General features: G+C 33.2%; 1 pseudogene; it reads left to right on the top strand.

Moving 5' to 3' along the window:
- The first annotated feature begins 2,194 nt into the window (after nt 1-2,194).
- LOC149563964 (putative sucrose-phosphate synthase 2) lies at nt 2,195-24,788 on the top strand (annotated as a pseudogene).
- Nucleotides 24,789-25,025: the final 237 nt, after the last annotated feature.

Here is a 25,025-nt window from a genome sequence, read left to right as displayed (position 1 = left end):
AAGATTGATTATGGATGAAGATGTAAATGGATTGAATGAATAAGTAATTAGAAATGATTAAATTTGACAAGGAATTGGATTAGAAGGATGATGATTATGAAGCATTGGATTAGGGAATTGAAGCATGATGTGGATTATGCACCATGACTAGGATGAAGATTATGGATTAGATTGAATGATTAGGAAGACAAGTAAATGATTTGGATGAATAGAGATGATTAAGACTTCAAGGAATGGTTTGAATTATGAAGACAAGAGATGAATGAGGGTGATGAATTTGATGGAAAGAAGAAGTGATGTGGACAACTTTGACTAAGAGGACTTAAACCAAGACTTTTTTTTTGTTGTTTTTGAGATTTTTGAGATTTTTTTGGATTTTTATGTTATATGATGTTTTGGCTTTTTCAAATTTGAGATGCAAAATCAAACAATGAAATATATACAAGACAAGTGTAGCCAGTGTGTCCCCTTCAATAGGGGAGGGTTGCAAACACTCAAGAACATCAAACACACCAATGATCCTATAAGGTTTCAACTAGGATGTACAAGGATCAACTAGAGGGTGTCCTCGATATATGCAAGGTACATGAGGCCCAAATTTTTAGATGAAAGAAAATAATGCCACACAGTCGAGGGAGATGGTAACCCAAATCTCCTCCTTCACTTCCCAAAGGTATAAAGTTCTTTGGGGCTTAGCCAAGAGTGACAAGATTTTACTTCCAAGAGAGGTGTCTTTTGATTCACTGCCTGATTTTTATACTCCACCAGAACACTAGAGTTGAGGTCATCCCAAGGGGTGATGAAATCCCCAAGCAGGCCTCCTAAAAAAAAGAAAAATAAGACCACTTATTTCTTGTGCACCCAAGATCACCTGAAGGTGCGAGGGGAGAGAATACATAAGTGGCCTTAGAATTTAAAAGACACACATTCTTTCCTAATGAAACTTTAAGATTTGTAATCTACTTTGAAGACACACGTGTTTAGATCATACAATGTTCTTTCCAACTGAAAATCATTGTCAACATAAATGAAAAGCACAGATTCGTCAACAAGAAAGTAAATTGCTCGTGAACATAAGCAAATTGTTGAAAATGAAACCAATTTTCTTTAAGTCATTCAAGATTGTGTGAGTTCATTTTAAGCACCAATTCCAAATGGTTTCTAGCCTAAGCATTCATGTCAATTTTCTTAAGGCATTTAAGAGTGTGTGAATTCGTTTTAAGCACCAAGTCCAAATGTTTTCTATCCTAGACATTCATGTCAATTTCCTTAAGGCATTCAAGATTGAATTTGATTGTTTTAGCTTTAACCATGCATTCAAAGACTAGTGTTTAAGCATACAAGTTCATTCCCAAAAAAAATTTAAAGCAAAACCTGCAAGCAATATGGTTAGTGATGTCTAGAATTCTCCAACCTTCAATGCATGAGTGAGAAAATATCCCTGCAAAAACACAAGTTAGGGCATCGAAAATGTATAACAAACGTGAAACAAACTTGCAATGGAAATTTTAACAACAAAGTTTGGTCTTTGATAGAAAAAATAGGGATCTAAATAACATCAAAATCTAATGAAACCAATCCCATCACGACAGGATTAGAATCAACTTATCGATGATATTTTGTTTTTCAAAAACAAAGTTTGTATGCTCAAGTTATGAGCAAAAAATCAAACGTTGCTCCTTATGGTCTAGAAGAGCATGTGGAATGCTGGTGCAGTGATGATGTTAGTGACCTATGCACTTAAATTTGACAGTTAGATGCACGTCAGGGAATTTTTTTGTTTTTTGTTTTTTTGCTAAAAAAAGGTCAAATCTAGATGTTTTACTAAAAAGATAAATTTTTATTAAAAAAAAAAAAAATTGAAAAAAAAAATTAAAATTTGATGAGTTTAATCTAAATTTTTTTAAAAAAAAAAAAATGGGTTGTAGGCTGAGTGGAGGGGAGGGTTTGGGTTGCGGCGGTGGTGAGAGAAGCAGAGCGGTGGAGCAACAACGGGGAATGGAGGTGGTGGCAGTGTGGAGAAGCAAGGCGGCCATAGGGAGTAGGGAAGCATGGAGGGGGGAGATGAAGTAGTGTAGGGGAAGTGAAAAATTTAGAGGAGCCACGGGCGAGAGTGGAAGTAGCAGGAGGTGGAGTAGGGGGACGAGCGATGACATGCAGAGGAAGGTTATAGTGGAGCTCACGACAGGAAGTCATGGTGAGGTGGTACGAAGGTGTGGCAGAGCTCATGGGTGGGGCGTTACAGGTGGCTGAGCAGGGGAGGAAGGGAGGGGTTACCGAAGTAGGAGAGGGGGCAGCGCTCGTGGGCGCCACTAGTGGTGGCGCTTGCGAGTGCCAAACTTGCACTACCAAAACAGTTTTAATTAAATTTTTTTTTAATTTTTATTTTTATTATTTTCCTATGTAGACTTTGGACTATATATATATTTTTTATGTAGACTTTGGACAATATACATTTAAAAAAAAAATTCCTATAAAAAAAAAAGCACAAACAAGATGAAATAAAACAAAGCAAACCCCACTTTTGCTTTTTTTTAACCTATCAACAAATATAGATTTTTTTTTTTTGTTTTCTATTTTCCCACTAGCAATGAAGTATATTCAACATATATACACTTCTACAACTTGGAAATAGAGAAATAAGCAATATAGAGTGTTATATGTCAAAAATAATTCCCTTATGTGCTTCAAGCGCAATGATGGGCTTTATGGCTCGATTAGAGACTCCTCATGAAACTCGATCTCCAAGTGCAAGCCTTCAACCTACAAGCTTGAAAAATCATGCATAAACTCAAAAATACGTTAGATGATTAGTTTGAACCCGTGAAGTGGGTCCCATGGGGCATGCCAAAATGTATTGCATAAAAATGTAACAAAGGCATAAACAATAAGCAACTAAAGTCTATTCCTACATATTCATGCAAACCTCAAATATGAAAGACAAGATGTATATAGTGAAGACATGAACTCTAAAGAGCTTAAACCATTCAAAATAGTGCTAATGCAAACCTCATAAAATCACCAAGTGTTGATGATTTCATTGTTGTGGGATATGGTTGCTCACAAATCCTTTAGCATAATAATGGGCTAGATAGTGCTTATGGAAATGAGGAGAGGGCTATCCTTTTATAGGAAATGAGATGAAATGGACGGCTGAGATTCAATGCAAGATGAAGGACTATGATCTCTCAAGATCAATGAGGTGTCCATGAGGTGGAGGCCAAGTGGACTCCATGTGGATTAGGGTTTTTGATCATTCAAAGGGGGAAAGATGCTCACACATGTGTGAGAAACCTTTGATGTGATAGGTCAATGACAGGTGTAGGAGGTGTGAGAAGCATGGTTTCTCACACATGTGTGAGACACCTTGATTCTCATGTGAAGGGGGGACAAACATGTAAGAGGTGTGGAAGGCATGAGGGGTGTGAGAAGTGTCAACATTCCTCACATGTGTGAGCACACACTTAGGATTAAAAGGTGATTAACAAAGTGATTAGGAAAAGTAAGTGGGATTAGGTAATGGGTAGGTTTAGAAGGATGGGTTAGGTTAGGAAAGTGAGGTTGGGTGAGGGTTAAATTTAGGAGCCATGTGCTCAAATAGGATTAAATTTAATATTTAATTCCAAGTGGGATTAGAAGGAATTAATTAAGTAAATGAAGTACTTTACTTAATTAAAGTGAATGGGTTAGGATGTAAGTGGGATGAGGGGAAAGGATAGAATTTAAATAAACCTAAGTTTATTAAATAAAAGAAAGATGAATATAATTAAATAAATGTAAAATTATTTAATTAAAGGTAAGGTAATTAAATAAATAATAAATATTTATAAATATTTATTTAATTGGTCATGAAATGGGTATTTGGACAATTTTAGGTGTCTACAGTTAGTCTACGACTTTGTTTTTGGCTTCTCAATGCATAGTTCAAATGTTAGTGTGTGACTCTGTTATAAAAAAATAACTATTAATAGTTATAAAGTTATAAATGGTTTCAACAATCCCTTTATGGTTTCATATTTGGTTAACGATTTATACAAAAAAATTATCCAATGAAAATTTGTAATATGTATATGTATGTCATTTAAATTTCAAAACTTGTAAAATTTGACAATATATGAACGTAGGGGCCAAGACCATGCAAGTTAATAGTTAATAGTTATAATAGTTTTAACTATTATTAATTTATTTAAAAATATTAAATAAATAAAAAAATAGTTTATTAAAGTTAAATTTATGATACATGTAACATAATGAATCATGAATCATGAATCCTAAATCCTGATCAATGATCATGCAATTTAAATTGTATAGATAATATTGAATTTTGATTTGAAAATAATAAGTTCATATTATAACTTATATATAAATGTTCATATAAAAGATTGAATATTAATTTATTTCTTCATTACTTCCTATTTTGAAATGTAAATTTATTTAAATATCATGATCATCATAATATTTTTAACTTATTATCATATTTTGAATTAAATGAAAAATACCATAGTTATTTAAATTTAAACTAAGTTATCACTTATCATTATCAAGTTGAAGCAATTTAGCAAATATTGATTATAATCTACGATTATTAAATTTATCATTATCAAGCAATTAATGATCAATGAAAGATAATTGATTATAATTTACAAATTATAATTTTATATTTTCAAATTTTTTTTGTTTCATTAATTTTACATATTTAATTTTATTCATCCAAATCATGAATTTTGGAAATTGTCAAGAACTTCAAATAATTTTTATGTTTGTAACTGGTTACTGCACTTTGTAATTTAAGTTTTAAGTTGCATTTTGCAACAATAACATAAATTATAATTTAAATAATTAATATTAGTTATGCAAATTAACAATTCACGATTTGATCTAAATTGTTCAATGAACGATAGATCAACGACCATGGCTCTATTTCGAACCAAATTTTAAAAGATTTAAGTTAAATTCTATTTCTACCCAAAATCAAGACATGTGTAGTCAAAGATTCTTTCTTATAAGTTCTAGTTATGTTTGAGTCCCAACCGTTGATTAAAAGAAAGATCGACGACCCAAGATGAATTTTGACTAAATTTTGAGAATGTTATTATTGTTGTCAAGAAACATCCAGAATCGTGACATGTGTCCATGAGAACATTCCACTACCTGAAATCGAGACACGTGTAGGCTAAGATACTCTCTTATAGTTATAACTTATGTCCGAGTCCTGACCCTTGATTAAAAGAAAGATTGGCGACTCGAGATGAATTTCAGATCGATTTGGGGAATATTTTCCCATGTGCCTAGATTCATCTAGAATCGTGACATGTGTCTAGTCATCGCAAAGCTCGATTAAGTGTAAGAACTCAGTTAATAATAATTATGTTTAGTCTTTTAAAAAATTATTAGTTAATCTTGATTGTTAAGTAAAAGACAGATCAACGGCCTGAGATGAATTTCGGGTAAAGTTTGGGAATGTTATTGTTGCTGTCAAGAAACATCCAGAATCATGACACATGTCAAGGACACAAGTGTCATGATTCCGGATGACTCTTGACAAAAATTATAACATTTCACAAATTGACCCAAAAATCATATTGATTATTAAGTTTGATTTTTATTATTTAATTTATTTAAAATGAACAAATTTCAAAATTCAAATGTATATTAATGTAATTAATGTTTACTTATTATTTTTATTATAATTATGTACATTATTGAGTCTTGATGTTGTTTACATGTACATTGTACATAGTATCAGTAAAGTACTTAAAACCATTAATTACTTAATACTTACATTTTAACTTTTAATTATTAACCTTTTATGTTTTTAGACTATTAAGTTTAGAGTTCCAAGAGTCTGATACTATAGGATTTTCAAATTTTAACTTTTCAAAGATTGACTGAATTCTATTATTTGTTGTGAAGACTGAAAATCCAAAACTTGAGTATGACATGAAAACACCAATTATCTAAGTATCTGCTAGCACTAGTATTATCGAATCTCGATTCTCAATTCTAGGTATTTAAATTTTTAAATTTATTTTTTGCGGTGCAATTTGCAACAATAGAAATCTTGATTCCTACTATCTTAGGTTTACACTTTACAATTTTTTTAAATAGGAAGTTTGAAGAAGAATTTGTGTAATAATCAGTAGCAAGCATGGGAAAAAAAAAGTAAAAAATATCTAGTACGAGTGCAAGCATAAAAGAAAAGAAAGACATTACAGAACTCAGGCAAGTGCTAGAAACCCCAAGTTTTGCTGATAAATGTCATGATATTTTTTATCCTGTTATCCATGGAGATTTGGGAATCATGGGAAATAGACATTCATTGTTTAATAAGTGGAAAGATACACAAAATGGGAGAAATTATTACAAATATAACAAAAGTATTTGTGCACATACAGATAAACTAGCTTCTTTGGTTACTAGATTAGCAAACTTCATTGTACCCGAAGTGTTCCCTTGCCTTGAAATTGTAATGTTGTGCACTCATAATTATGATGAAAATAGAAAGACAATTATAAACCAAAACACTCAAGAGGTAATTTTATCCATAAATGAGAGTGAATTTTTCACTCTGTTAGACTTAGGGCTAGGGTTTGTTTATTGTGAATAATTAATTATTATTACACTTTACTTAAGTTTACTTACATTAAATGCATTATTTTATCGTTTATCATATAGACACCTAGGAGTATGCGTAGTCATCTGAGTTATCTTGTTGACAACATAGGAGTTTGCATATTCATCTGAGTTGTCATGTAGACAACATAGTTGTTTTTACTCCAATTGAGCACATGGTTTCTACAACATCTCTTTATGAGATACACCTATGTAAGCTTATCCTCTCATCATCACACTAACTTGTGTGCTCAATGGAGGATAATCCACTCTTGGTGGACATATGCATAGTTGTGAGACTTATCACTTTGCTAACTCCTAGTCATTCTAGATGCCTTTATATACATGCACTTCTAGTGTGTAGGTACATATGATATTCTCATTATTGTTGTTTTGATCATCTATTATTGGTCCATATTGTGCTAGTGTTTGAGCTTATTGATCTTTGTGTTATTTTACGGTAAGGCTAATTCTTACATGGTATCAAAGCAGAGGTAGCTTCTCTTCACATAGCCATTGGAGACCATTTTTGCTTCACCTCTCAAAGGACCATGATTTAGATCCAAAGTATCTATAGTTATTGGGAGTGTCTAGAGCCAAAGCGGACATCACCATTGCATTTGGAGTGTTGATTCAATAAATTTTGACTAAAAATTTGCCTACCCTAGGCTATAGTCAAAATTGAGGCAATTGTCTTTTGCAAATCAAAACTCGAAGGCTCGATTTGCAGAATTGGTATGATCTTTTAGATTTGTGCAATTTATTTTCAGATCTGCATTTTTTATATTCACATCTTTGTAATTTTTTTCTAGATCTATTGTATTTTTTTTTTGAATTTTTTTTTTTAGAGGAGCATTTTTTGCAAGCAAACTGGGTGGTCAAATCCTAGCCCCCGTGGCTAGAAAATTCTATATTCCATGGAATATTCACACCACAAACTAGTTGACAACCACACACTAACTAGCGATGACATCCAATAAATCGGTGACATAACTCACAACAACCTTCAAGCCAATCTAAACTCTATGTCCCTTTTTTTATACACCTCGGCAACCTTCAACCTGGTGCATGTGGGATTAAACATCCCACATCACTCACTAGTGACTTCTCCTCCCACCAATGAACTCCCCAACAACGCCAACTTTTCTTCCGTCGCTGTGGCCATAATCATCCACTCCAACGGCTCCACGTGGCTTTCTATGCATAGCCCAGTCACTGCTGATAAACCATCCAACAAAACCTTCCATGTGATGCCACATCAGGTGACAGTTAGGTCCATGTCTGTCGCCACATAATACGGCCATGCCCCTGCCATGCATATAACCAAGTTAGCTTCAATGAGGATCAGACATGTTAGTGACCCCAGATACATCCCCTGCCCAATTAGTGACATGTCAATTGTCTATACCTACTCAATCAACACTGTCTATATAGACATATCATCATCCATACAAGCCACATCATATTCATATAGTCCATACTACCACGTAAGCCAAGCAGGCCCTTTTTTACTGATGTCACCATTTTATGCATCTAAATTTAACAGTCATCTGATCATCACAAATAGGCCATATTGCACTGTTGTGACCACTATTTGGACGTCAAATTTAATATACCAAATTTCTTGTATAGACCCCTCACCATATGCAATTTTGATTTGACAGTCCAACTTCGGGAGGCCATATCTCAGTCATACGGACTCCAAATCAGGTGTAATTTTTTTGATTTGGGTTAGAATTTCCTAAACCTTTTAGTGGTGCTATTATTTTCTAGTTTTGGTGCATGAATTTGTTTGAAAAATCATTTTTTGGTGACTATACCTATCCAATCCTATATTTTGCAACTTGAAATGTTCTGTACGGGCTCATCTAGACACATAATCAGGTTCCATATTTTTGAAAGTGCATAATTGTTTGTCTACTTTCCAGATTTGTAATTAGATTATAGGCTTGTGTGGACCAAAATACCACTTTCATAAATAGGTCATTTTTTGCATTGTATTGCTTTGATTAAACTTCAAAATTGTTGTATATCTGAGCTACATTGCTAAGTACCATATTTGAACTCCAAGAGGAGGTTGTAAACAACAAAATTAGACATCCACTTTTGTCCATTTTGACAGATGGCCTATTGTAAATGCACTACATATAAAGTTCCTAAAGCATTCATTTGGGGGGGGGGGGGGAATTCTTTGATTAAGTGAAAAGGGGGGGGGGGGTGTGTGTCTTTTGTTTTTTTGTTTCCTTGATATTGCACTCTTTCTTTTGCATTATGGGTTCTTTTTCTAAGTTAATACTACATAATTATGCTACTTGGAAAGAAGAGATAAAGGAACCATTGGTTGAAAAAGGTTTACTACGTTATGTAACTGGTGTAGCAAAGAAAGCTGATGATGATGCTGATGAGTCTTGTAAAGAAGACTAGGCATCAAAAAAAGAAATGGCCCTAGGAACCTTGTTAAAGAATATCTCATATCCTATCAAATATCACACCAGGAACCTTAACAATCCAATAAAAGTCTGGGATAAACTTGAAGCATTGTATGGAGTAGTAGATGAAGATATGGCACTAGTACATTTGCACCCATTTTTCTACCAAAATTTTTGACCAAAGCTATAAATCCTCTTAATTTTTTGTTTCCATTCCCGCGTTGGTCACAAATTTTTTTTTACACTTTGGTCAAAATTTTGACCAACATCAGTTTACCTAACCCAAGTTGGTCAAAATTTTGACCAACTTAGGTCATAATAAAAGTTCGACTAACCAAATTTGGATAAAGTTGATGCAAAAGGTAGAATATTTTTGTGTGTGTTTTCTGATGCCCCATCAAAATCCTTATTCCTTTTTGCTCCTTTTTCGTGCACATTTTTTGATGCCCCATCCAAATCCTTATTCCTTTTTGCTCCTCCCTTGGGGAACACTTGAAATGGCTCCTATGTCAAATCAAGATTTAGATGAGTGAAAAAAGGCATAACTACTCTCCATGAAGTCCATCATCATCATAAATCAAATAAAGAATGTCTTCTATTAAGGTTCCCGAATTGGATGTATTTATAGAAACATAGAAAAAACACACATGTGCATTGATTTGTAGAATTTGAGTGGATCTGTGGATGTTGCAAGGGAGCTATTATATTTGGAACAAGTAGCCAGGGTTTGAAGAAACCTATGGCATTTTCAATTCCCACTAGGATGGCCTTAGAAATCTAGTCTTTGCTACCAAATTGAAACCACTTCACTAGTCATTCCAAGGTATTGTTACATTCAATTCAAAATTTAACTTCAAATTATATAAATTTAATGTCATTTGACAGAAATGCTCTATTTTTTTTTAATGGTGGATCAATACCATTTTCTTCCTCACTAGAAGCTTTGCACCAAATAATCTATCACCTGATAAGTGGTCTTTGTGTCTCCACGAATCACTGCAGACTTCCATGGCACTTTAGTAATACAGTGGGAAGGTTTGAAATTTAAAATAAATCATTTACTTCTTGCCATAAAACATCTTCACTTTTCATTATTTGTAACCTCCACTCAATCCATATCTCAGATTTTGAAAAGCTAATAAGGCATTCACTAAATTTTAGTACAATATCTCAAAAGTCAAATTCATCTTTCAACATAGGCCTCGTACCCACCTTGTATGGATTGTTCTATTTATGTGTACTTGTATGAGAAATAGTCAATGACTTCTTAGGTATGGATGCTTGTGTTGGAATTAAAGAAAGAGTAACTAAGAGGGGGGGTGAATCAGTTACTTACAAAAATTAATCCATAGATCCGTTAGATGTCTTAAAGATCTAGTTACTGCTGATACTTGGTAACCATAACAAAAATGTTGTAACTCGGTAAATTAAACTGTTACTTATCTTCAAGAAAACATGCATGCAATTGAAAACAAAATGAACACAGGAGACACCAGATTTAATGTGGAAACCCAAAATGGGAAAAATCACCAAGTAACTAGTCACCAATTTTTCACTCTTCTAAACTGAGCCTTGTTAGGAGCCAACCTTGTTAAAGGTTACAATACACACTGTTAGGTGTGACCCTATTAGAGGTTTTAATCACCCTGTTAGGAGTGGCCTTGCTAGACATCTTTAGAAAAATTCAACTGAACTGTCACCTTGTTAGAGGATTTACAAAATGGCTGTTAAACCAACTCTGTTAAGAGATTTGAAATCACTGCTACAATGGTTAGAAAGTGACAATGAATTGACCTGAACAAGATGCAACTGAATTTGCTGACTACAGGTCTCTGCTCAACATCATTAGATCCTCCTTGATCAAGTATAGCTTTGCTGCTCCTCAATGATTTCTGATCATCCTTCAAATTTGCTTCCACAATAATAAGTTTTCATATCACATTAATTCCACGCACACTTCCACTTCTCACTTAGAATTCGCAACTTGACTTCTTAATTATACCATTCAGATTGTCAAGTCAGCTCATTTACATGTTACATTTACCAATAAACCATATATCAGTCGGCTACAAATATTACTCTTAAAAAATAAATGTTATTTCATGAAATAATGAAATTCTTTACTGGCCGACCCTGCTTGGTAAATATGACTTCCAAAAATTTCCTAAGTTAACCTTCTTGACTCGGTTAACATTGCAATATTCATAAAATCCTTTGGCTATTGAGTTTACTCAGTAAGAACTAAATTCCTTCATGAGAGCTTGGTAAGAACTACTTCTGCCACATTTCCTTTGATGACTGAGTGAGCTCGGTAAGAACTATTTTTTCCACATTTCCTTTGATGATTGAGTTAGCTCGATAAGAACTGTTTACTTGGTAGATACTGCAAGTTTTCTTTACTAACCTCCTGGGCTTGGTAGATTCTATCCTTTTGCCTCGCTGACCATCTGAGCTCAGTAGAATTTTTCCTTTGCCTTGCTGACCTTCTAAACTTGGTAGACTCTATCATTTGCTTTGCTGACTTTATGAGCTCAATAGACTCTATCTGATGACTGATATGGAATTTGAGTGACATCAAAGACAACACAATTGAACAATTGTATCCAACAATCTCCCTCTTTGGCATTGATGGCAACACAACATGTCATAGCAGAATGAAATTTGGAAACAAGTCTTTTACTGATAGAATACTTTACTTTCTATAGCAAACTCCCTCTTTCATAATAATCTCTCCCTCTTACACAAACTCTTATTATTTTGCAAATTTCAGAAAGATATGCAAATTTTAGAAAGATATGACAATATACTCTCCCTGTTTGACAACATATGACAAAGACAACTCAAAACAACTAAATAGAATTGTACCTGATGTACTAATTCATATGTAATTTCTTAATTATTTTGGTGCATCAACTGATAGATCATCAATTCTATTCCTGTTGATGCATCACTACAACTACATTTTAGTGAGCTTCAGATAGGGAATGACCCCTAACTTACGTCTTAGATACAAGAATGCATCCTTAGGTAAAGGCTTTGTGAATATGTCAGCAATTTGTTCCTTTGTATGGACATATTCTAATCTTATTTCCTTTTCTTGCACCAATTCTCTAACAAAGTGATACTTTATGGCAATATGCTTGGTTTTTGAATGCATCACTGGATTCTTGGAGATGTTAATTACACTTGTGTTATCACAAAACATAACAATAGGTTCTTTGATTTCTTGATTCATACCTTCCAATAATTGTTTGAACCACATAATGTTTGAGTAGTTTACTACTGCTGCAACATATTCAGCCTCTGCTATAGATTGAGATGTACAATTCTACTTTTTTCTTGTCCAAGAAACCAACCTTTTTCCAAGAAAGAAAGCTCCTCCACTTGTGCTCTTTCTATCATCAATATTTGATGCCCAATTTGCATCAGCGAAGACCTTTAAATCCAGATTTCCTCCAAGTTTATACCATAATCCATATTCTTTAGTTCCTTTTAAGTATCTCATGATCCTTTTGATTGCCATCATGTGATTTTCTTTTGGTTTTGCTGAGAATCTTGCTACAATTCCTACTGCAAGGGCAATGTCTGGTCTTGTGTGCACTACATATTGCAACTTTCCAATCATAGATCTATATAATGTCTGATCCACTTCCTTTGATTCATCATCCTTGGTAAGTTTTAATCCAGTACACATAGGAGTCCCAACTGGTTTGCAGTCTTCCATACCAAACTTTTTCAGTATCTCCTTGATGTATTTAGATTGAGTGATGTAGATGCCATTCTTACTCTATTGAATTTGAAGACCAACAAAGAATTTGATTTCACCAAACATTGACATTTCAAATTCCTTGTTCATTTGTTCTAAAAATTCTTTGCAAAGATCATCATTTCTTGTGAACAAAGTATCATCTACAAATATTTTTGCCAAAACAATCTTATTATCTGGTTCTTCCTTTATGTACAAACTACTATTGTCATTAGTTCTTTGAAAACCAATCTGAATAAGATAGTTATGCAATCTTTCATACCATGCTCTAGGGGCTTGTTTCAGACCATATAATGCTTTATACAATTTTTAGACCATGTCCTTCTTGTCTAGATCAACAAAACCTTCAGGTTGTTCAATGTAAACCTCTTCATCCAATATGCCATTGAGAAGTGCTGACTTGACATCCATCTGATAAATTTTGAATCCTTTGAATGCAACATATGCAAGTAAGGTTCTGACACCTTCCAATCTTGCAACAGGAGAAAAAGTTTCTCCATAGTCTACACCTTCTTCTTGAGAGTATCCTTTGTGTACCAGTCTAACTTTGTTCCTTGATACCTTACCATCTTCATTTAGTTTGTTTATGAATAGCCACTTTGTTCCAATCACATTTTTGTCTTTGGGTCTTGGTGTACAATAGTCCATGTTTTGTTTTTCTCTATATGTTCTATCTCTTTATTCATAGCTTCAATCCAACTTTCATTGTCTAGTGCATCTTTGACATTTCTAGGTTCAAAATCAGCAAGTAAACAAGTGCCTTTCAACTTACTTCTTGTCATTGTTCCTTTTGATTTATCTCCAATGATCTGATTTGGTGCATGATGCTTTCTAACATACTTGGCTAACAGGGGCTCCTTTCCTTTTGAATGACTTGCATTGTTATCATTCTGTGTCTCAACTTCTAGTTCTGATTCTAGTTGCTTGGCCTTAGTAGATGCTAACTCATTAGCTTCTGTTTGCAACTCGGGTTCTTGCAACTCGGTAGGTACTGACTTAGTTTGAACTTCTTGTGACTCAGTTAATGAAGACTTTGGAGTTGAGGATTCCTAATTAATAGGTATACTTGGCATTGTATTAGGTTCCATGTAAACAAATCTTCTATAGTCTTCAGGTTCCTTTTTCTTTCTTCTTCTGTTCTTTCTGCAAACTCATCAACTTTCACATGTACACTTTCTATGACTTTGTGGGTAGATAAGTTCAAACATCTATATGCTTTTCTTTTGCAAGAATACCCCAAAAATATTCCTTCATCACTTTTTACATCAAATTTACCTTTTCTAGATTCTTTCAAAATGTAACATTTGCTTCCAAATACTTTTAGATAACTTACATTGGGTTTGTAGCCATACCACAACTCATAGGGTGTTTTGAATGAGTCTTTTTTCAGCTGTACTCGTTTCAAGGTATGAACTATAGTGTTGATAGCTTCCTTCCAGTATTTGATAGCAATGTCTTTCTCAATCATTAAGGTTCTTGCACAATCCATTATAGATCATTCCTTCTTTCTGCTATTCCATTTTGTTCAGGAGTTCCAAGTGCTGAAACCTATCTTTTGATTCCCCTTTCAATGCAACAGTTATTGAACTCATGTGAAATGAATTCACCACCTTTGTCAGACCTTAAGCATTTTAGCCTTTTTCCTATTTCCTTGTCTACTCTGGCCAAATACCATTTGAACTTTTCAAATGCTTCTGATTTCTCTCTTAGGTACATGAAAATCATCATTCTTGAATAATCATCAACAAACAGAATGAAGAATTTTTCACCAGTATAACTTTCAATGCCAATAGGTCCACACATATCAATATGCACAATTTCTAGAATTTCTTTAGTCTAATAGTTCTTGGTTTTGAAACTAGTCTTTCCCATTTTACCAATTTGACAATTCTTGCATAAACCAACCTCAGGTTTCTTTATGTTAGGAATACCTCTTACTTTCCTAAATTTACTAATCTTTATCAAGTTTTCAAAGTTTACATGACATAACCTCTTATGCCATTACCAACTTTCTTAAATTTGAGCAATGAAACATGAACATTCACCAAGTTCAAGATAAAATAAGTTACCTTTTGTTTGAGTGCCTGATCCAATCAGCTTTCCTTTTCCATCGAGCAATCTTGCTTTTCCATGCATAAATTCTACTTTGAATCTATTATTGAATAGCTATGCCACACTCAAAAAATTATACTTTAGTCCTTCTACCCAATATGCATTATCACATACAAGTTCCTTGGTTAGTGAGATTCTTCCTTTTCCTCTTATACAACAAGGTTCATTGTTACCAAATCTTACACTGCCACCATCATAGTCTTCAAAGTATTCAAACTTAGTTTGATCACCATTCATGAAATGAGAACAACCACTATCTATGATCCATGTATCATTTCTGCTCATATGAGAAACAAGTGCCATTTCTTCATCATTATCAAACTCATCTTTAACAACAATGTAGACAATTTCATCTTCTTCTTCATCATTAGAATCATTAGAATATTTAGCCATGAAACATGTTTTCTTACCTTTATCCTTGAATGATTTGAAGTCTTTTTTTCCATTGTACTTGTGATCTTTCTTCTCATCTTTATTTTTCTTATTTGGGCACCTAGCTACAATATGTCCAATTTCTTCACAAGAAAAGAAGATTAGAGGAACCTTACCTTTGTATTTCCCTTTGCCTCTTGAATATTTTCTTGCTAGTAGAGCTTCAACCACCTCAAGATCACTTTCTAAACTTTGTTTTGATTCTTCATCACTGTCTAATTGTAGATCTTTCATCTTTTTCTCTTTTTCTTTGAGTGAAAGTTTGGCTTCAAATGCTGATTCAATGTTCTTGATAGCTGGAACATAATTGTCATAGATGTCTAGCTCAAATGCAGTCAATCTTCCAACTATGGCCTCTAAATTTATTTTATGATTTGCCTCACATCTTCTTTCTTGAATTATAGAGACTCTAATTGCATAAATGGGAAGTAGAGTTCTAAGAATTTTACTTATAACTGTCTCATCATTGATATCTCCTCCAGATGCTTTGATATCTCCTCAACATACTTTGTAATGTTTTCATCCTCTCTCATCCTCATTTGATCAAATTTTCCTCTCAAACTTTCTACTTTGGCTCTTCTCACATTATCATCTCCTCTATAGATCTCTTTTAGCTTGTTCCACATTTCAAAGATAGTTTTGGAATCCTTGATGTCAACAAATTCTTCATAACTCAGAGCAGATTCTATATCTATCATCATGTTGTTGTGAGTCTTCTTTTCAGCAATATCATTGATAGATAATGTACCAGAAGGTTCTTCATATTTTTCATTGAGGTACTTTAGCCTTGTATCACCAATAGAAGCCAGATGAAGCCTCATCAATCCTTGCACTGAGAAGTTGTCCCTATTAAGTCTTGGAATTTCCCTTTGTAAGACATCTTGATCTTTAGCTTAGATCCTTGAAATATTTTCTTGTAAGCACCAAAAGCTCTGATACCAACTGTTAGAATTAAAGGTAGAGTAACTGAGAGGTGGGGTAAATTAGTTACTTACAAAAATTAATCCACAGATCCCTTAGATGTCTTACAGATCTAGTTACTGCTGGTACTCGGTAAACATAACAAAAATGTTGTAACTCGATAAATTAAACTGTTACTTATCTTCAAGCAAACATGCATGCAATTGAAAACAAAATGAACACAAGAGACACCAGATTTAACAGGAAAACCCAAAATGGGAAAAACCACCAAGTAACTAGTCACCAATTTTTCACTCTTCTGAAGTGAGCTCTGTTAGGAGCCAACCCTGTTAAAGGTTACAATACACACTGTTAGGTGTGACCTTGTTAGAGGATTTAATCACCCTATTAGGAGTGGCCTTGCTAGAGGTATTTAGAACAATTCAACTGAACTGTCACGTTGTTAGAGGATTTACAAAATGGTTGTTAAACCAACTCTATTAAGAGATCTGAAATCACTACTAAAATGGTTAAAAAGCAAAAATGAATTGACCTGAACAAGATGCAACTTAATTTTCTAACTACATGTCTTTGTTCAGCATCATTAGATCCTCCTTGATCAAATATAGGTTTGCTGCTCCTCAATGATCTCTAATCATCCTTCAAATTCACTTCCACAATAATAAGTCTTCATATCACATTAATTCCACACACACTTCCACTTCTTACTTAGAATTCACAACTTGACTTCTTAATTATATGATTCAGATTGTCAAGTTGACCCATTTACATGTTACATTTACCAATAAACCATACATCAGTCGGCTACAAATATTACTCTAAACAAATAAATGTTATTTCATAAAATAATGAAATCCTTTACTGGCCGACCCTGCTCTGTAAATACTGCTTCCAGAAATTTCCTAAGTTAACCTTCTTGACTCAGTTAACATTGCAATATCTGTAAAATCCTTTGGCTACTGAGTTTACTCGATAAGAACTAAATTCCTTCATGAGAGCTCGGTAAGAACTACTTCTGCCATATTTCCTTTGATGACTGAGTGAGCTCAGTAAGAACTGTTTCAGCCACATTTCCTTTGATGATCGAGTTAGCTCGATAATAGCTGTTTACTTAGTAGATAGTACAAGTTTTCTTTACTAACCTCCTGGGCTTGGTAGATTTTGTCCTTTTGCCTCGCTGACCATCTGAGTTTAGTAGACTTTGTCCTTTGCCTTGCTGACCATCTGAGCTTGGTAGACTCTATCCTTTGCCTTGCTGATCTTCTAAGCTCAGTATACTCTATCTGATGACTAATATGACATTTGTGTGACATCAAAGACAACACACAATTGAACAATTGTATCCAACAGCTTGTTACAATGTGTAGTCATAATTTTCCAATAATAGTTATACTTTTTGCAGGTCATACCTCCTGGAATGGACTTCAACAATGTTGTTGTACAAGGTGATAGCACAGAGGAAGATTTGGAGAATGAACCTGCTCCATTATCTGAATCCCCTTTGTGGGTTGAGGTAAGAGAGGGAAAAACTTTTTTCCTTGCCTCTATATGGGGTTTGGTATACTTTACAAATTGGTTGCATAAACTCGTGCACTCTAATTGGAAACACAAGCATTTTTAGGTCTAATGCATTTTCATGAACTTACCATAACTGATATGGAATTGACACCCATCTTTTGTCATGCCCAAAAATATGAGGGCAAAAACACACATAATTTTATTTTTTAATAAAGTAATAATAATTAAATCTACTGAGTTGATAAGTTTAAAACAGTTAAGACATAGGTACATTGCAAGACAACATGTTTCCCCTAACAATGTTTTGACATTACAATTTAGGTTTAAAATCAATGTGTAGGTCTTGATTGATAATTTTAACTTTTATTGTTTAATCGATTTTTTAATTTAAACTATCCAAATTAAATTAATTAAAGGATCTAGCTCATCATTACTTTATATAACCTTAAAAAATTTCACTTGCAAACAATAATAAACTAGACCCAACACATAACACTAATCAATTATTTAAACCAATTACATTATCTAATGTCTATCATAGTTTAGAACAAATTAACACTAACTTATAATTTAAAGCAATAATAATTAATCACTAAATTCAATGATTTAATTAATCTTTACTACTAATTTGACTTTAGGTAATACTTTAAAATTTTCTAATACTTAAAAAAAACATAATTACCCAAGAAAATAAAACAAACTAATCAATTATTTAAACCAATTACATTATCTAATGTCTATCATAGTTTAGAACAAATTAACACTAACTTATAATTTAAAGCAATAATAATTAATCACTAAATTCAATGATTTAATTAATCTTTACTACTAATTTGACTTTAGGTAATACTTTAAAATTTTCTAATACTTAAAAAAAACATAATTACCCAAGAAAATAAAACAAACTAATTTACACTAAAACTTAGAACTAAACTAAATTAAATATCTTTAAACTAATACTAAAATGAATACAAATATACTAATTAAAATTTAACATATGTTATAGAATTAATTTTTGTAATCATAAAACAAGTAAAGTCTTAAACTAATTATACCAACTTATATTTTAAAACACATAATTTAAATTACCTAAACTTTAATTAACTAACTCAACACAATAATCAAAGTTATTTCATCTAAATTTTAACTTAATAAAACTAACTAAATCTAAAAGAAGCTTTATTAATACTAACTTATAAACTACCAATCTAAAAACTTTTAAAACTTTATTTGAAAAAAATACTAACCTAAACTAACCTAACAACTAACCCTTCCCACCTACCTAACTACCCTACACCATGAACTAAGCTACCACCCAACCCCACGTACTTCCATGCTGCCCTAGGCCTGCATACATGTAGGTCTGGTCCCCCCCCTCCCCTTTCCACGTGCAAGAAGACTCTATGCTAGGCAATGTAAAGGTAGGGTAAAACAAAAAGTTTGAAGACTTTCAAACATTGCATTGTTTTCTTCTTCTTTTTTGAAAAAAACCCACTTCAACTTGTCAAGTCACGTGGTCAATTAGAGGCTACAAATTTCTATGGGGGGTACATGGGTTATATCTCCATTCATTATATTTGACTTTGGTTTAGAACACAATCTACCCTCCAATCCTATCTGACCTTGATTCCTATGTAGGGTGATGTCATCCACCATAATGATGGCTCTCATTCTCATTGCTACTCCTAGGAAGAAAAGAGTGGGGTGTATTAATAACATAAAGTTAAATTGGTAAGTATTAAGATATCTGCTATATATATATATATATATATAGATATATATATATATATATGTTTTATTTTCTTTTATTTTGAATTAATTAATAGTTTAAAGGATTTTTATACAATGCATATGATTTTTTTAATAGAGAATCTTTAAAGCATATTCTTTGTTTCAAGGGGGGATTATTTTTTTCCTCTCATACAAAATCCAGAGAGTTTTTACTCCTAGGATGCAATTTTTTTTAGAAGTGTTATTTTGTCTAAGTATAGATTTCCCAAAAAAAAAAAATTTAAATAACAAGGGGTATAGATATATTTTCTCTAAATGAGTTTATAAAATTGAGTTCAATAGTTTGTTTCACAATAATGCAAGATTTTTTTTTTCTCCTAATAAGCACAAAATTGAATTGAAATTCCAACCATATTCGTTTTTTTTCCCCTTAACATGTTGAACTTAAAATTTGCATAATTGTATAACACTAATTTATCTATTTTTCAATACAACATGTATATAATTAAATTACAATAAGAACTCAAATGCAAGAGTATTACTCAATCTCTTTTTCTATTAACCCACTTGGTTCAAAGGTTCCGCCGGGAAAGAACCAGTAAGAAAACCCGACTTCGTTGCCACTTCATCAATAAGTTTAAAATATATTTTACATAGGATTTTCAATCCTGAGGAGAAACCTCCTCAACATAACTGAATTTCAATAACAAGTTGAATGTCCTTCTTGGCTCTTAACAAGGGATCCATTTCAAATTTTGCAATACAACACGGTGATCGTGGAGAGAACGAAAATTGACTGGGAGACAACCAAACATAACATGAAGACAAAATCAGACATTCACTCCCATCCTAAGTTTATACAACAGGTTCATCATTGAACTAGACTAGGGTGAAGGTGGATTTTTCCAATAGGAGATGTCAAACACAACACCAAAATAGGTGCCCTTTTGGGGCTATAACTCAAGAACTTCCATTCTTTCATTCTTACATTCCGAGACTCATACGTGGTTTGTGCTAAAGAGTAGGGGCCCATAACACACTACCCTCTCTCCCTCTTCTCATCCTGAGAAGAGACTCTACACTATTGGAGTCCAACTAAAGACCTTCCCCCATACATAGCCACTTTTTCCCTATCTGAGGGTGAGTAATGCCAATACACCCATAAAAATCCTTTCAAAAATCAATCAAAACATAAAGGAAAGACATTTAAGAAAACCTGTTTCAATCCCTCCCAATATACTCAACACACACACTAACATACATAAGCAATAAAACTGAAACATGAAGCACAACATGAAAAAAATGAGGTGAAGTATTCCTACCTTCAAAAATCAGGTTATGGCAAATGAACAAGTTTCAGATGAGCTTTCTTTCCTCTCCTTCTCCTTCAATTCTGAATTCCACTCTAAAACTAGAGGTTGGGTGAACACCCCAAACCCTCTCAAAATTGCCTCTAAATAAGATCCTAAAGTCAACCACCTGTAAAAGCAATAACTCCCCCACTTGCCCAAAATTTCTAGAGGCTTCTAACACAACTAGACCTAAGGCTAACCTCAAGGTGGAGTTAAGGTCATCCAACTCATGATGGAATCAATCAATTTTTGCAATAAAGCAAACATTAGGTTTTTGAGTGACCATAAAAGTCAACAAAAGGGGTTGGGGGGTGGAAAATGCCCCAACCCATACCCATACCCCTTGGGTACTTAGATTTTATGATTTTAGGCCCTTAGGATTAATTTGGGGCCTATCAAAAGCTAGAGATTTTAAGGACTATCTAACAACCTTCAAAATGCAGATTAAACACTAATCTAGATTAGGGGTAATCAATCTCGATTATAAGCTAATTAGCAAAAAGGTCACTAACCTAGTCCAACTTAGATTTTTAGGTTATTCAGTTAACCCTAACTATTATGCTGTAATGCATATACAATTCATGAGTGTCAAGCGACACTATAAAAACACTGTTAAGAAACATTAACATTTATTGATTACAGAATGATACATTCATTCAATGCACAATACAAATAAAATACGAACAACAAGGTTTGCATCCTTCATCAGATTTAACCCTAGTTTCCACAAATGGTACATAGGGTTTAGTTTCATTTCTCCATTAGGTTTCTCCGCTAAAATATCTTGCACACTCATTGCACACATCAGTAGCTCAAGAAAACCACATGAATATATGTATATAATGCATTAGGGAAATCACATAAATTAAAACATCCATCTTTCAAATAATTAGTTGTTTATCTCGTTCTACTCATATTATCAATCGTTAAAATTGCATAATCAAAGTGTTAATTCTGTATTCACTTACTTCATCAATATACATGTTCATAAAGCATTAAATGACGAAATCAAATATCTGAAAGAAAAACATCACAAAACATGAAATAACATAATATGTTCAGTGTATCTGATAGTGTCTCAACATATCAAGTCATGAGTATCAAAATAATAAAGTGTCAACTATGCTACGATGGGTTAGGGCGAGGCCTCACATCTTTTAATTTTTAGACCCTGTGATTCTTGAACAATACTTTAAAGCCAATAATATTGGCTATTGTTGGACCTGATCCTTAAAAAAATATCACAACTTTAATGAAGGCTTTTGGGGAGTGCAACAAACTGAGGAAATTAGCAAATTTGGTACACCTTTTTTCTTAAATTTTGTCTTCTTTCTATGACATGTTGCACTGCTTCTGTAGCTAATGATTTTTAGATTTTGTTATGAACTGACAAATGTTGATCATGGGTAATCGAGATGATATTGATCTAATGCCTGCAACAAGTGCAAATTTGTTTACTACTATTCTAAAGCTAATTGACAAGTATGATTTGTACAGAGAAGTGGCATATCCAAAGCATCACAAACAATCAGATGTCAGTGACATCTACAAAATTATTGCAAAATCAAAGGTCAGTGAAGCTTTCTATCTATATATTGGATAAAAACTCTAAATTGCACTGCATTCTCCATGATAAATGAAATGCATGTACCTTCAAAATTATTATGTTACAATGTGTAGGGTGTTTTCATTAATCCAACTTTAGTGGAACCCTTTGGCTTGACTCTCATTGAGGTAGGTTAAACAAACTTTTTACTCTCAACAGTGTTTTATCTCATAATAAAATAATAGGTTTTACTAATGTTTAAGAAGAAAATGTACAATTCATGTGAGGAATTCTGAGAGAGAGTGTATGTGTATTATTGCAAAACATAAGGAATGATGAAACAAGTCTCAAAACATGACCAGTGCCATCTAAATCATCAAAAAGAAGTTCACATTAGTAAATAATTAATTTTGTGTAGGTAGCTACATATGAATTGCCCATGGTAGCCACAAAGAAGGGAGGATCGGTTGATATTCATCGGGTATAGTCTATATCTAAGAATTTTAGCTCAAGAATTTGTAACAAAGTTTTCATATAATATATTAGTGTTTGATGAATTTCAATCACTTCATGTGTAGACATTAAAAAATAGGTTATTGATAGATCTCCATGATGGAAAGTCTATTGCATCTACTCTCTACAGACTTGTAGCCGATAAGAATCTTTGCTTTGAGTGTAGACAAAATGGCTTGAGGAACATTCACCTCTATTATTGGCCTCAACATTGCAAAGTATATTTGTTAAGAATTTCACAATGCATGATGAGACACCCACAGTGGCAAAGTGATCCTATTGAAAATGAAAAATTAGAATAAGAGACTGATTCATTTAAGGATTTACAAGATACATCTCTTAGACTTTCTCTGGACCTAGACTATTGTCTAATTCATTCATAGTTTAGATAGACTTGTGAAAGATAAAAGTTCTTGTAATGAAGGCATTCCTAAGCATATTAGAAAATCTATAGAGAGATCTAAGCGAAGATCATCCAATGCACAAGAAAGGCATGATGAGAATGGATGGGAACCAAAAAATCTTGAACATGGTAATAGCTTAAACTCACCAGAAAAATTGCTTCTGAGGAGAAGAAAGCATCTATATGTGATTGCAGTAGATTGCTATGATTCCAATGAAGAACCTTGTGCTAAAAAACTAATGAATATGATGTAGGAGATTATCAATGCAATTCACTCTATACACACGTCTACATCCTTTGGATTTGTTTGTCAACTTCATTGACAGTTGCTGAAACACTTTCTTTGCTCCAGTATGGTTCAATCAACCTGTCTTCTTTTGATGTCCTAATTTGTAGTAGTGGAAGTGAGCTCTTCTATGTCTCTAGTGATAATGTAGATTCACCCATATTTCTAGATCCAAACTATGATTCTCATATAGATTACCGCTAGGAGAATGTAGTAGCACTAAGAAAACATATGTTAAAATTGAGTGGACCAAAGGATTATCTATTCTTTGAACAAGATGCTTCAGAATTTAATTCTCATTGTTTGGCCTATAAAGTGAAGAACATATCCACTATGAGTTCCAAATCTATGGTTACCATGAATAAGTTTTTGCAAGGTTTTGTTATTTATAGTTTTCAATGTATTCTTGCTTTTCAGAATAATTTCCTAGTATTGTTCCAACTAACAATTTTCGTGTTGATTACCTAACATAAAAATTGAATTTTTTTGATGAAATAGTAGGTACAACTTGTTTTGTTAGAAAGTACTCTAGATTCCCAAGGAAAACTTGACTATTAAGAGAGCATCTTAGTCTATGACTGACATTAGCTAATAATCTAAACTTTATCCTCTAGATTTTTGTAGGCTCCCAAAGCAGATGATTTGTTGAAGTAACTGAGAATAAGAGGTGCACAGTGTTATATCATTTACTATCAAAATTGTTCTCGATTGCAAAATTGCCTTTGCATGCTTCCAAGTCTCAAGCTTTGAGGTAATTAGGATCAAAATATTTGCATGCATTCCTTGTCCAATTCAAATAGATTTATTATTCTCAACAAGTATTGATGATATATAAACCTATTATGAATATCGCTTAACATTTCTAGATCTGGTGATGGTAGGTACTTATATGTCAGATGGGGTCTGGATATAACTAACATGTGTGCGTTAATGAGAGAAAGATGTGACATAAACTATGAAGAATTGATTTTAGGTATGCACAAGATGATATTACTAATTAATGTTGTTAAGAGTGGAAGTGAAAAGATGGGGAGGAGTCCTAGTAGTTATGGAAGAGAGGATGTTGTTCCTCTAGAAAGCCCAAATATAATGATAATTACTGTAAGTGAAGACTATGAAGGCTTTAAGAGTGAAGAGTTGATAGCTTCTATAAAAATATTTGTTTGACACAAGAAAGAAGAAAATAATGGAAAATGTTTGTAATGCCTTGGTAACTTGGAAAAATCTACAACTTTATATCAGTCAAAGTAGCACAATAAAACTACTAAATTTGTAACAATAGAAGATAAACAATTTGGTGCAAAAATTAGGGGAATGAGTCCATGCATGGCATGGGTGAAGTTTGATGAAGTAACAAGATTGAGGGGTGGGGGACTTTTGCTAGTTGATTGTAACACCCATGTT

Source organism: Cupressus sempervirens, chromosome 4 (assembly GCF_028749045.1).
Source record: "Cupressus sempervirens isolate cs-2001-9-10 chromosome 4, ASM2874904v1, whole genome shotgun sequence".
NCBI classification, from domain to species: domain Eukaryota; kingdom Viridiplantae; phylum Streptophyta; class Pinopsida; order Cupressales; family Cupressaceae; genus Cupressus; species Cupressus sempervirens.
Note: the sequence above shows the minus strand (reverse complement) of the source record. Positions and strands in the feature narration are given on the sequence as shown.